The 13589-nt window shown below is 40.3% G+C and overlaps 1 protein-coding gene across 7 annotated transcripts in view; it reads right to left on the bottom strand.

The window, feature by feature from the left end:
• Positions 1 to 13589, bottom strand: part of SEMA4G (semaphorin 4G) — a 154073-nt gene that overhangs the window by 71749 nt on the left and 68735 nt on the right. The window lies entirely within an intron of this gene.

Genomic DNA, 13589 nt, shown 5'->3' on the forward strand with positions numbered 1-13589 from the left:
GGGTATGGACTAAGTCCTGGTAATCAATACTAATTCCTCAGGTCAGAATTCTTTTAATTCTAAATGTAAATTTTCTGCCTCTGTCCATGCGAATTGGGAATCATAGACTTCCAGAGGTGCAGCTGTCTACATTGAAAACTCCAATGCAGGCCTGGGATTTATTGTTCTAGTTTTGCCAAGCACTACAGCCCTAACAATAAACAATAGCCACATGCTCCATATAATGACAGCTGTTTCTCACTTTACTGTCAGCTTGGATGCAGCATTTATTTTATTTTATTTATCTAGCCATCCATCATTCCCTGTCATTAAATGTTTTGTTATTTACTGGATCTGCTTAGATGTCCTCGCTCTACAGCTCCTGCCTAGTAATCATGCTAGGGAGATTTAAAACAGCTCAGTACCTTACAATACGGGCTTAGAGGGGAACATAATTCAAACCATGCTTTTCAAGCCACTGAGTCAAGAGAACAATATTGTATGAACAACTGCCTCTCCTCTCGAAACTATTCAGTAGCACCAAATCTGATCTCCCAAGGATATGCTATCTTAAGCAGAGCTTGAGGAAAATGAATGTTTTTTTTGGAATTACACCATTCAGTGGCCTTTGCATTGTAAAGGATTATAACCGCATGAAAATTTTCTCATTTAGTTTCTTTCTTAGCATTGCTGAGAAACAATAATAGAAAAATAACAGCATAAAAGTGTAAGAAAAATGATACCACTATTGATTGTGTTGGCTCATTCACAAGAATGATTTAGTATGTGCAAAATCCAGCCTCTTTTCCTATGAATTACAAAGGACTCAGAAGACCTGTATAATTGGTCATTTTTTTATTTATATTGACTGATAGGGACTGCATTTTCTTTAGAACTACGTACTAAATTCCTAGTTACACAATCTCTTCTGCCACTGCTGTTCATTCACTATAGAAATTGAATGAATTGCTCTACATTATTGGCATTCTTATTCTTGGGGTCTTGTTATTTCTGGAAAATTCTTGTGTCTTGATATTTCTGGAAAATTCCTAATAAAGATACTGAGCAACAGAGAAACAAAAATAAATAAGAAATTGGATGTCTACAGTATGGAATGGGTATCTCTGAAAGTCCACTACCTGCCTGTCTGCCCTCTGTCTCTCTCACACACACACACACAGACAAACACACATCTTTAAAAAGAATCTCTTAGCCTTAGGGTGAAAAAAGGGTGAAAGCTCCTGGGTTCAGAAAGCATCATGAAATATATCCCTCCTCCCACCCCCCAGATATTCAGGGTGTCTTCAAAGATTCATCAGGAATGGAAGCAGCAGAGAGGAGCTGCTTGCCATGATCATTGCAAAGAAATTGCTGCCAAATTGCCTCCCTGGTCCATCCCAGGTGCAGCCCGGGTCCTGTAAGCCATTTCGACAGCCATTTTTAGAAATTGGAAGATGTATTTGAAATGTGTTTGCATTTCATTCAGTGTATATTTAAAATGGTTACAAAAGCAGAAATAAGCTGGATTTGAGTCACAGGAGAAAAAAAGAAGTCCAAATCTTAAGGTTTGCCCATGTGTAGTCTTTTTTTTTAGTCCAACATTTAACGGTGTGTAACATTTACGTTTTAAAAAACCAAACAGAATATGCATATGTAAGTCTCAAGTGCGGAACAAACAAATTTCATACTGCATAGCTCTTAGACAAACAATCTCAGGAATGACTACTGACCCAAATTTCGGTTCTCTTCTTAAGATCCACAGATCTTAAGAAACTACAGGTCTATATGCCCCTCTCCACAAAACACTTTGATTTCTACTATCTGTGCAATGTAAGCCCAAGAAAAGCAGGATCCTTGTCTTTGTATGGGTTCCTTTTCCCTTTGTCCTGGGAACGGGCAAGTCTTTCAAAATCAATAAAAGATTACCATTACCGTTATGATTATGTCATATAATTATGAATGTAAACATTTATATATGAGGGTACTTATACATTCTTTAGGAGACTGCCATTATATTCATTATAACCACTAAAAGCTAAAATGTTTCATATGGAAGTTACTCTTGCTTTAACGTTTCCAAGGACAGGAGTTCTAGCAGTGAAAAACGGTCACTAATGCTCTCTCTTTCTCTGCATTTGCTTTACTGGAGTACTTTTTTTTTTTTTAACAGAAACACAGAATACTGCAGTCCCCTTAATATGCATGGTCTAAACCATTTTTCCTCTCCTATACAAACACAGCTTATCTGATATTTTGGTATACTGTGAACTGGCTGTATAAAAAAATAACTAGATAACATGGTGCCATGTGGTAGCATTAATCACACAAGTATCTGACAAGTAAGTGATTCATTACAGCAGTCACACTCTATTACTTTGATTCATTGAGGTCCTCTTCACAAATATAGTTTACTGTATGAATGCTCTTGGAGAAACAGTTAATGCCCAGAATACTTGGGGGAACAGTCAGAAATAATACATTTATTTGAAAGGAAGCATAGCATTTCCAAACGTTCGTTCTAAGGTTCTCCTTGAAATCACACTCCAGCAGAAACTCCTTACTCAGAGATGATACCTCATACAATGCATACCTGCCAACACCACTGTGAAAGAATAACAGAGGATTTCTGCTGTATTGGCATACTGGTGTAGATCCAATTATAATTCCTCTTTCCATTATGGGTTTAACTGAAAGGCCTGAAGAGTTCAACTGAAAAGACTATTAATTTTCAATCACTCATTAGGCTCTTATGAGAGCCTGCATCAAATCTAGTGCAGATATGGATGCAGTTCCAGCTGCTAAAATTCATCATTCAGCAACCAGCTACAGCCATTTATTCCCCTCCTACAAGATCTGTCAGGCAACAGCGCACAAAGAAGATGTCAAACCACATCAGAAATGGAAGAGAACAAACCCAACTATTCATGTCTTTCCAAAATGTAAAGCTAGTAAAGAATATTCACAATTTTTATTTTTGTTACTTCCTTTACATTTCCTGAATCAGCAAGTGTAAAGGCAAACCAGTGGGGAAGGCTCTATCTCTAGGAGAGCCCAGGCACACAAGACCAGTGCTTTCCCCCCATCCTATGTGACACCCACTGTTTTTTGTGCAAAATACATTTTGCATAAGAGTTTTGTACTTTGTGACCAAAAAAAGGTTTCCACAAAAAACAAAAACATTGTTTTTGCCAAAAACAAACAAACTATGGTCAACCCCAAAAAGAGCCTGTAAGGCCAAATAAACAAACAAACAATAAAAAGTACACAAACTTATTATGATGTCACCCAACAGAGCCAAATATGTGGGCATTTTTCCTTCTTAGTAGGGTTTGCTATTATCTGCAGTTTCGCGCTCCCACAGTAAGTCCAGGAATCACTATTCAAGACAGAAGGAGTGGGTAAAACACTGACTCTGTAAGTAAAACATCTGGCAAAGAAGAACACTATACAGCAGTGGTTCCCAAGCTTTGGTTTTCCAGATGTTTAGGACCTACCTCCCAGAATGCCTGACTGTTGGCCAAGTTGGCTGGGGCTTCTGGAAACTGAAGTCCAAAATATCTGGAGGGCTGACATTTGAGAATCACTGTGATACAGTATGAGAAGGCAAAAATCAAGATACAAAAGTAGTCTTACTGTAGATGGTAGTGACTTGCCCTGCATAGAAGGGACATCAGAGCTATTTACACTTGCCCCATATAGAAGGGACATTAGAGCTAGTTATATATCCGGGAAAATGTAAACACCCATAAACTTATTTTTGATCCTGAGTGTGGGTCCATCACTAGGACTGAATTAAGATTCAGCTGCCAGTCCACTGGTTTGCTCCACAAAGACTGGGCAGGTATCATCATGTCCTTTGCCTCAGGCTGCAAAATATCTTTGCCTGTTCCTGAGAAGTAGATTCCTTGATCTGTACAATTCCAGCAATCTAGATTTTTAAACTAAGTCGTATAGATCCTAGCAGCACCACAACCTAATCCTCACACAAATAATGTTTTGATCAAAACTAACTTTTTGGTTTCAACAAAAACTAAGGCTACACCCATCATAGAATATCAGTGAGAGGCAAGGTTTAGCTTTCTTTCTATATGTAAGTATCTTTCCATAAACAAATCCAATTTCTCCTCTTCTATTTGACATTTATATAACATTTGCAAAATGTTAAACTCACTAATCTCCATTCCACCTCTCTACAAGGTAGGGACTGACATCTTCTCTGCTAGGATGCCGAAGTGCCATTATTGTATATAATTGTCAGAATAGAAAATGCCACTGAGAAAAGCCTGGGGGCTGACTGCCAAATCCTACACCTGCTCTTGTACTAGTTGTAAGACCCCCCCCCCCAACTTTCACTTGTTGCATCAGGAATAGAAAATGAAGCTGAGGCTAATCGAAATACACTAAAAGTGAAATCAGGAAAAGGAGACAGAAGAATGATGGCAGACTACTTAAACATGAAGCTTGAAATCGCTGAGTCTCTCCGTCATCTAAAAACTAGCTCCTTTAGAATTTATTGTGTTTTGAAGGTTCCCTTGTTTCTCATTCACTAACTAAAGAAAAAAAAATTGAATCCCCTGATAATATGTACAAAAGAGACCTGCAACTGCAATTAAATGCTGAAGTATCAAATTGTTCTGTTCAGGATTTTAACTGTTTAGTCTGGTCGCTTTCCCAGGATATTCCATCTATGAGATGGTTCCACTAGTGAAAATTTTCTATGAATTTACCCATGTGAGGTCTCCAAGACTACTATCATACACATATTTTGTGGTTTCCTGCCACTGGAAGGAAAGTACTAGCATCAGATGCTTTTTTTCTTCATCATCTCAAAATTGCATGCGCATTAATTTACTTAACTAAAAAAGATTATATTTGGAAAAAAATGAAGAACATTCTTTAGACACAAATGAAAATGGACATAACTGCATATTGATAAATGACTACTTTAGGGAAACCGCTTACCAAAACAAAAATTTATGTGTGAAACGAAAAAGAAGTCTCACAACTTAGTGTGAAATATAGACAGTGTGATGCTGGTAAGATTCTGAGAAATGCAATGAAAAGGAAACTTTACAGATTTCCACACCCCTCCTCCAGAAGCAAATGTCAGTTGGCATTCACTGTGCACTGAACAAGCTCTGTCCCACAGCTTGAGAAAATTAAATTTTTTATCATAGTTCCCAGATCCCTCCAGCCATCATGTGAGGGGCGGGATCTGGTGCTGCAATCCAATAAACAAACTTGATATGCTCATTACACACTGAGACTCTACAGGAGGTGTTATGGTTATTGTTTTTAAAAGATTTCTCTGCCTCTATAGATGTATGAATTGCAGTACAGGGATTTAGGCAAGGTTCAGATTTGTCTGTGTTGTGGTCAAAAGCAGTACATCTGGAAAGGAAGTGGCCTAAGGTATTAAGTGAGTGCCACACATCCTTTGGTAGCCTTTGAATGCCTGACAAGACACAAAGCAAGAGATACAACAACAACCACAGTAGCAGAAGCCTTAGTCTGAAAGGAGGAAGAACAATGCCATGGGGAAGAGAGTTTGCTGTTGTTAGCTGCCCTCGAAACAACTTTAGCGCATGGCAACCCTGTGATTGAGACATCTCCAAGACCCCCTATCCCCTACCTCTCTGTTCAGGTCTTGTAGGCTCAAGCTCATGGTCTCTAACTGACTCAAGCCATCTGGCTTGCGGTTTTCCTCTCTTTCTGCTGCTTTCCATCTCTCATTGCCTTTTCTAGTGAGTCTTTCCTACTCATGATGTGTCCAAAGTACAACAACAACCTCAATTTAGTCATCCTGGCTTCCAGGGAGGGTTCGAGTTGTATCTGTTCTAAGACCCATTTGTTTGTTTTGTTGGCCATTCACGGTATCCTTAACACTCTTCTCTAGTATCACATCTCAAATTAGTTGATTTTCTTTCTATCTGCTTTCTTTACTGTCCAGCTTTCACATCCATACAATGGGGAATACAATGACTTGGACAATCCTTACTTTAATATTCCATGATATGTCTTTGAGTGAGTAGGCTTTGTGAATTCCATCTGAGTACATAAACCCTGGGTATTGCAAGAAGGAAAGCAAATGAAGGGTTGTGGATTTGAGAGTGCAATGGCAAGCAGAAACTGGTAACAAGCAGCAAGGAGGAAGGAGGAAATAAAGAGCAGAGATGCCCACGGAAGGATGTGACAGAATATGCAGTATACACATGTGAGGGAATAAGCAGCTGTAATATTATATGTATGTGAGGAAATATACTGATGTAGTATTATCAGGAAACTCCTGCAGGAAACCGACTCTTATGTACTGATAAGGATTGCCACAGATTAAGAGAGGGGGTAGACTCTGAAGGCAATTCCCCACTAAATCAAGTGGAGTACCTCTTTCACTAGCTTTGTCCTCTCCATCATGGGGTAGATAATCTGACATTATTTTAACTTGGATGGTGCCATTTTGGCTACATAAAAATCAATGTCTGGAAAATGAATTCACTATTATTAATCCATATTTCATACACTGCATGTATGAACAAACTACTTGGGAATTGGACCAGACAGGCATAAGATTTATAGAGAAACAGTGAATGAGACTGACTTATCCATCTCCAAAATCCTGCCTTCTTACCTGTCAGGACACACTAGCTAATTCAAGAAGTCCAGGACTCATAGATAACCAAAGTTAGCCCACATGCATTACCAGTTCAGAAGGAAAACAGCCACTTATCACAGGCTGAGAGAACGAACAAGGGAATCTGACTAGCCTCCCTCACCATCCATTCTCCTAAATAAACCCCCAGTGTTCAGAAATGATGTTTTGAGGCATTTATTGTGGAGCATATATGTCTCTTGGGCACAGCCTGGAAAAGTTGCTTTTCTGGACAACTCCTCTCAGAATTCCCTAACTAGAGTGGGTACTGTCCATGCTGGCTCAGGAAATATGGGCACTGAAGTCTAAAAAGTAACTTTTTGAAACTCGGGTCTTAGGCCACGAGGAACAGATGGCCACCTACATATTCTCCTTAGTCCCCCTGGTCCACCAAATTGATTTTGAGGGGTGGTTGTGTGTGTGTGTGTGTGTGTGTGTGTGTGTGTGTGTGTATATGTAGTCCAACATGGGTAGAGAGAAGCATGGATCATGGCCTCTGTTCAGCACCCTTTGATTACTTTTGTGGCCTGGGAGCAAGATAATTAGGGGAGGGGGAATATCCTTAAATGCATCCCAATGCCTCCCCGCCCCAGAAGGCAACAGGCAAATCTGTTGTGTTTTTGGACCTCTGTGATGCGTTTTAGGCTCAAGAGAGGCTTATTTTCTAACAATAAGTAAGGGCCGCAAACATGGCAAATGTCCCCTCCATACCCTCTAGAGCCAGTTGGGGGCATCTGAGGTCACAGTGGCAAAAGAGTACTTCCCTCCTAGGTCCCTTGGGAAGCCAATGTGGCCCCCTAACCCTCAACAACTGCCTATCTCTGGCCTAACAGAAAATCTTTACTCCCTGTTCTGATCAGGCCCAGGGAGATCATAGGTTGGTTGGACCAACCATGTGAACAGTACATTTATATGTTCAAATTGTTTAATCCTTTATTAAGGGGGGTGGAAATTGTCTATGTTGTATTTTTTAAAGGTTGTATGCCGCTTTGACTGTGGTAACAAAAAGCGGGATATAAGTTAAAGTTTTATTTTAAGTTTTTATTATTTTATGTTAAGAAATGTGGGTAAAGCATTCACTTACCCACCCTTCCTCCAGCTCTGAGTTATCACTATGTCTCAAATCAGTATCCTATTCATGGTTCTTTATTTTCCATGCTCATTTATTTTAATGAAGGAATAGAGGGCCTGCTTATCAAATTTGCAGATGACACCAAATTAGGAGGGGTAGCTAATACCCCAGAGGACAGGATCAAAATTCAAAATGACCTGAATAGATTAGAAAGCTGGACCAAAACTAACAAAATGAATTGTGACAGGGAGAAAAGTAGGATACTACACTTGGACAGTAAAAATAAAATGCACAGATACAGGATGGGTGACACCTGGCTTGACAACAGTACATGTAAAAGGGATCAAGTAATCCTGGTAGACCACAAGTCCAACCTGGGTCAACAATGCATTTTAAAAAGGCAATGCAATTTTAGGCTGCATTAATAGGCGCTTTACAGAGCACCCAAAAAGGGTGCTCTGCCGGAGCTCGTGATTGCTGTGCGAAGGAACCGCAGCAAACAAACCGCGCGGCTCCTTCATGCAGCAAAAAGAAGCCGTAAAAAGCAGCTTCTTTTTGCGGTGCGGAAATGGAGCCGCAAAGTGCCAATGGTCGCCGCCATTTTGTACGTGCTCGGTGCGTACTAGGGTTAGGGGCGTCCGGAAAGGACGCCACTTTCTAACCCTAGTACGTGCTGCGCATGTACTTCTATATTCTTCTGTGTCCCATTCTGGACACCACAGTTCAAATAGGAGAGTGATTAAAATGCTGAAGGGTCTGGAAACCATGGGAGAGATGTTTAGCCTGGAGAAGAGATGGTTAAGAGGTGATTTGATGGCCCTATTTACATATTTGAAGGGGTGTCATAGTGAGGCTGGAGCAAGCTTGTTTTCTGCTGCTCCAGAAAATAGTATCTGGAGCAATGGATGTAAGCTAGAGGAAAAGAGATTCCACTTCAACATTAGGAGAACCTTCCTGACAGTAAGAGGTAATCAACAGTGGAACACACTCCTTCTGAGAGTCTTGGAGTCTCCTTCTTTGGAGGTCTTTAAACAAAGGCTGAACGGCCATCTGCCATGGGTGCTTTGATTGTGAGTTGTTGAATGGCAGGGGGTTGGACTGGATGGCCCCTGTGGTCTCTTCCAACTCTATGATTCTATTCTACAATTCGATGAAATCATTGTACTTCACTACTTAGGCAGGGTTTTATTACACAAGCTATGTTGTTTTTTTTAAGCAGACTTAGGAAGGCTGACTTTTCACTATCAGTTATTTCCATTCAAGTAAGTGGTAATCCAGTGGTGAGCTTCCAGATGTACATTTTGGAAAATACCTATCTGGAATTCAGGAGGAGCAACTAGGAAGGCCTGCCAGATGAGTGGCTCAATTAGGCTGTGCAAATCAAAACAGGAACTGATTTGGGCATAAATGGTCTAACTATCAGCTTGTTTCAAGCCCCTCACTAAGTGAGCCCCAGAACAGACTGGCGTTTGAGGCGCCCTCGTCACGTGTGAGGGCTGCCTGGTGACGTTGCAACTACACCGCCTTCAAACAGGGCAGCGCAATCGTGACGTCACCGCAACGTCGCTGGCGCTTTAGGGTGCAGAAGTGTGCCGCAAAAAAGGAACTGCTTCCTGGCACTCCTTTTATGCTCTGCAGGAGCGCCGCGCAATTTGGTTGCTGCAGCGCTCCTGCAGAGCAAATAGAGGTGCCGGGGACACGCCTTTTTCTGTTGGTTTCTACCCCACCTAAGTTAATGGGGGACACCCCAGGCAGCAAGACTGCTTAAAAACTTGTTCCCATTATACTCCAGGAGATTCTCTACACTTACTCAACAGAGATTTTCTTCATTAAATTCTAACCAAGTCTTGCCTGTTTTAAGATGCCATGTAATTTTTTATTTGGCTACCTCAATGATTTAAAAGAAATAATGAGCAAACATAAAAGCCTTTCATAAATTAATAGCTTCCTACTTAGAACTGTCAACAGGCTTTGTGTGTTACATTTATTTAAAAAAAACCCAGCTTCATTTATATACCTCTTCATAATGAACTAACAGTGTCTAAGCGGTTTACAACTGTAAGCTACTTGCCCTCAACAAGGTAGGTACTCCACATCCAAATACTGACCAAGCATGCCCTAGAGTTTCAGAGATCACCATTTCATCTGGATAGAAGTTCTGATATCATTTCATTTTTGTAGGACCTTTTATTGGGGATTATTTCACTGCACAGTCACCCTTAACGTGCACTAGACACTACAGAGACCAGGACAGGTATTTTTTTTGGGGGGGGGAGGGGGGAGTTGGTTCATTCTGTACAGTCAGAACAGTTAAATCTGACTAGAAACTTCATTTCTACACTAAGACCACTGCTTGGGCTTTCTTAAGCAAAACATCAACATGATCTTCTCACCAGGTCCAGACACCAGACTTCTAGACCTGGTGCATGAATTCTCCCAGTCCGCCTTTCTCTTCCTTCTGTGTCCCTCTGCATGATCGGAAATTGTCACCCCAGTACTGGTCACCTGCTGCTCATCACTTTCTATAGCTTACCTGCTCCCTTTCACTTCCTTGCTTCTACAGAACATCAAGCCTTGCTGTTATTTCACTACCTCTCTTGTTCCCAAGCAGCAGAAGCACAGATTGCAAGGTAATCATGGGAAGGATATGCCTTCTCATATATGTTGCACAAGTACTGTCTTAAGCAGTTACCTAAGAGACAACCAACACTCTGGCTACTAATGTGACCAGTAGTTTAGAGAAGGAAGAAAGAAGCACAACCAACAGCTAGAAACAGAATTATCTTAAGCATCAGTTCATTTGTTATTCAAGCAATGTAGTTGCTACCTCTGCAGAGGTAGATGCTCCACCATTCCTCTAAGTGTGGTTCATATGTCACATAGTTCTGGAAACCTACTGGTCAGACACAGCTTCTATGTCACTCACATAACATACAAACAGAGTATAAGTAGCAGCAAAGCATTTGCATTGTTAATATTTGCATCAGGCTATTCTGAAGAGACATCTCATGTGAAATTCAAACTCAATGGATTGCTTTCAGTAGCTACTGGCACAACTAGCATCCCTTGATATGAGATGTCAAAAATATCCTAAACATGACTCATTGCTTTGTAAATTATTATATCCTCTGAGAAGGAACAAAAACATTCTGACTGCTCACAGAGAGAATAAGGGAACAAACTTTTAAAGTTCTTGGTATGACCAACATAAATTAACATGTTCTTGGGCAAAAGTATTGATACTCATACAGTGAACCATCTTAAAGAGACATTCAATTCTAGCTACAAAAATATCACAGAATAGAGAATTTGCTAGCAGAATTGTCAAATTTCGTTACACTAACTCCATCTTTCCCATTTTTCAGAGATTTAAAAGTTTTTGCTTTTGGCCATTCAGTTCATGTTGAATGTTTAACTATCTGTCTTCCCAAATTAATAGCTAACTTAATTTATTATAGTTTACCCATGAAATCTGATGTAACACACTTTATAAAATATATCATGGGGTCATCAGAAACAACTGAAAAGCAGCAAAGTTTACAATCTACTAATAGCTGAGCTATTACATCTATTTTTTTCCACCACAGAGCTGCAATTCAGATATATACTTTGAGCTAAATCCAATTTTAGTCCTAACTATAACAGACCCATTGAAATCACTGGGACTTGCACACAGGAAATGATCTGTAAAAAGACAAAAAGAGGAGACATCAGTGGGCAGGTTCTCCATATGGGCTGTAGCTACTACCACTAGTTTCTCCATTCTCCTAGTTCTCTCTCCTAGTTCCAAATTCCAAAGCCCCCGAACTAGCCCCATTCTCTTGCCACAATTTAGTCAATCCCTCCCCTCTAGTAACACAAAAAGTTCCAAAATATGCTGCTCGTGAATAAAGTCCTAAATTGTCAATGCCTTTAGCAAAACCACAAGCCTATTTCATAAAATAGCAATTTAGAATGCTGATTTTGCAAGTAGAATAAATCAACTTCATATCAGAATAAATCACATACAATTTTTATTCTGTGTACATAAATTTGTGCTTCCCACAATCTGCCCCCACCTACCCACCACCCACCAAGACAGGAGCACAGATTATCCTAAATCTTGGTATTATTTAGCAGGTTTGGTGGTGGGGCTGGCCAATACAGTTTAATAATGCAGAAGCCATACAGAGGAAGTCAAGACAGGAGCTCTGTATGCAAGGTAACAGAAGCAAGCAGAAGGAAAATTCTGACCCTTCCCCTCATAAACACACACATACACAAAAACCCTTCTCCTGCACTCATGAAGAAGTTTGTGATCATGTGTTCACAATGCCTCAGGGTTCCTGGGAAACTGGAGCAGAGGAGATTGCTCCAAGACGCTGATGTAATCAGACATGCATGTTAAGGCAAAAGACAGCAGCTCTGACAGCTCCAATCTGGCATGTAATAATCAGTGGCAGGCAGCTCCCACACAGCTCTCGAAAGCAGGTTTTCCCTGAATCCCTCTTCCATAATAGAAAGACAAGGAAAGAAGGGTGGAACTCCTGAGGACTATCAACAGTGATATTTCCTCTGCTGTTATAAAGCACACCAAAAGCTAATATTTCCTCTATTGTTATAAACAGCCACAAGATAAAAACAAAGTCAGCACATCATTGCTATCATTATGTCATCCAAAAACAGTGTTCTTCTGCACAAGACCAGTAACTTGCTTGTGTTTTATCATGCCTCTTGCTGGAAGTAAATGTCCAGGGTCACAAATATGAGTACATTTTAGCCTTAGGAGAGGCTGGGGGAAATGGGGGGGGGTACACTTGTACAAAAGCTAGGAAACCACCAAATAAGGGTGCCATGGGGAAGGGAATTTGGCCTTCTGGTGAAACCCAGAGGGCCAGACTACGATCTCAGGAGGAACATATTCACCTCAAGGTTCTCTACTTCTGAGACAGGCAGAACATTCCAAGAGACTACCAGTCTCCACTCTATTATTTTGGAGGATTACTCTTCTGCAGATATGACAATGGTGACACAGGCATCTCTATGAAGTCACAATTTTATCTTCAGAATATCAGATGAGACCACAAATCTGATCTTAGAAACTAAAAAGAGTTTTATTATCATGTTATCAGTGTCAAATTTAGATGCAGCTATTTTTCGAAAAGCTCTAAAACTAGAAACTGAGAGGTAATGCCTTGATCGCACACAAACCTTTTAAAGTGAAGTTGAAAGGAAACTGAGTATATCCTCTTCATCTCTCTCTTACTGAGGATTACATCATCTTCCATAAATCTTTCAAGTCAACAAATTGACTTGCTACATCATCATTTTGTCACACCACAGCTGACAGAATTAGATACAAAACTACAAAATCCCTATCATTCCAGCACTAAATCATAATATAGCAAATACCTCCAAGTACTGTAATTCTGGTAGATCTTCCAAGTCTGCATCACACAAGAAGCAGGAACAGAATTTAGAGCTGCTTTTTATATTCATTCTGTATGGCCATGATGGTCCGTGAAGGCCTACCTTTTTCTCTCCTGAATTTCTGGTTGGTTAGGGATCAGAAGATATGTACTGACCTTTTCAGATGCCTAAAATCCTAACTGGCCACCCTAGATCTAAAAGACCCATCTAAAATTATGAGACCCAGTCTGGTGTAATAATCTGAGTGCTAGATTAGGAGTCCAAAAGACCAGAGTACATATCCCTGTCCAACTAAGAAACCCATTTGGTGACCCTAGGCAAGTAATTCAGTCTTAGAAGAAGGCAATGGCAAACCTTCTTGGAACAAATCTTGCCTAGAAAATCCTATGAAAGTGTCTCCGTAGGTTGGAGTTGTCTTCAAGGCTGAAAGCCAGCATGATCTAATAGTTTGATTGTTAAGCTAAGATTCCAGAAAACCAG

This window comes from Sceloporus occidentalis, unplaced genomic scaffold (genome assembly GCF_023333645.1).
Source record: "Sceloporus occidentalis isolate IW3139 unplaced genomic scaffold, rSceOcc1.0.p SCAF_2, whole genome shotgun sequence".
NCBI lineage: Eukaryota > Metazoa > Chordata > Lepidosauria > Squamata > Phrynosomatidae > Sceloporus > Sceloporus occidentalis.